This window comes from Cetorhinus maximus, chromosome 20 (assembly GCF_964194155.1).
Source record: "Cetorhinus maximus chromosome 20, sCetMax3.hap1.1, whole genome shotgun sequence".
NCBI classification, from domain to species: Eukaryota; Metazoa; Chordata; class Chondrichthyes; order Lamniformes; family Cetorhinidae; genus Cetorhinus; species Cetorhinus maximus.
Window position 1 is genome coordinate 532,257 of NC_135898.1, and position 1,917 is coordinate 534,173.

The window sequence follows — 1,917 nt, forward strand, 5'->3', positions numbered from 1 at the left end:
GCCTCCTGCGCTGACCCACTGAAGCTCAGCGTAACATCAGGGAGCAGCAGATCATCTTTCATTGGGGGAGGTGGTGGCATAGTGGTATTTTCACTGGACTAGTATTCCAGCAAGACCCAGGATAATTCTCTGAGGGACCCAGGTTCAAATCCCACCATGGAAAATGGTGAAATTTAAATTGAATAAAAATCTGGAATTAAAAGTCTGATGATGACCACAAAGCTATTGCCAATTGTTGTAAAAGCCCATCTGGTTCACCAATATCCTATGTCCCATTCTATAGGGACAGAAATCTGCTGCCCTTACCTGGCCTACACACGACTCCTGACCCACAGCAATGCAGTTGACTCTTAAATGCCGTCTTGAAATCTTAGTACAGGACATCCACCTGCTCCTTTTATCCACAGCACATGTGATTCCTTCAAAGAACTCCAATAAATTGGTTAAACATGATTTGCATTTTACAAAACCATGTTGACTCTGTCTGATTGCCTTGATTTTTTCTAAGTGCCCTGCTATAACATCTTTAATAATAGCGTCTAATGTTTTCCCTATGACAGATGTTAGGCTGACTGGCTTATAGTTTCCTGCTTTCTGTCTCCCTCTCTTTTTGAATAAAGGAGATATATTTGCTATTTTCAAATCTAATGAAACCTTCCCCGAACCTAGGGAACTTTGGAAAATTAAAATTAGTGCATCAACTATCTCACTAGCCACTTCTTTCAAGACCTTAGGGTGAAGTCCATTTGGACCTGGGGATTTGTCAGCCCGCAGCCCCAACAATTTGCTCAATACCAGTTTGTGATTATAATTTTCCCAATTTCCTCCCTCCCTTCCACTTCCTGATTTACAGCTACTTCCAGGATGTTACTTGTGTCCTTTACAGTGAAGACCGGACCAAAATACCTGTTTAATTTGTCCGCCATCTCCCTCCTTTCCACTATCAATTCCCCAGACGCACTTTGTATAGGACCAATGCTCACTTTATTACTTTATAACTCTTTTCCTATTTAAATATCTATAGAAACTCTTACCAGTCATCTTTATATTATTGGGTAGCTTTCTCTCATATTCTAATATTTCTCTACTTATTAACCTTTGTCATTATTTGCTGTTCTGTGTATTCTTTCCAATCTTCTGACCTACCACCCATCTTTGCATAACTATATGCTTTTTCTTTAAGTTTTAAACTGTCTTTAACTTTTTTTCCTTAACCTCAGGTGGTGGGCCCTCCCTTTGGAATTTTCCTTTCCCATTGGAATGTATATATTCTGAAATATCCCTTTAAATGTCTGCCACTGAACTTTTATAGACCTATTCCTTAACCTCATTTTCCAGTTTACTTTAGCCAGCTCTGCTTTTGTGCCCTCATAGTTGCCCTTATTTAAGTTTAAAATACTAGTCTTGGATGCACTCATTTCTCCCTCAAAATGAATGTAAAATTCAATCAACCTATGATCGCTGCTAGCTAGGAGTGCCTTCACTAGGAGGTTATCAATTAATCCTATCTCATTGCTCAATACCTGTCTGGTATTCCCTGCTCTCTGGTTGACACCGGAATGTGCTGTTCTAAGAAACTATCCTGAAAACATTCTATGAAATCTTCATCTACGCTACCTTTGCCCGTCTGATTTTTTCAGTCCATATGTAGATTAAAATCCCCCGTGAGTATTGTTGTACCTTTCTGGCAAACTCCCATTATCTCCTTTTTTATACTCTGTCCTACGGTGTAGTTACAGTTAGGGGGCCTGTGCACCACTAGCACAAGTGACTTCCTGCCTTTATCATTCCTCATCTCAACCCAAACCATTTCTACACACTGGGCTCCTGAACTTAGGTCATCTCTCTCTAATGTGCTAATACCATCATTAATTAACAGAACCACCCCTCAACCTTTTCCTAATTTTCTGTCCTTCC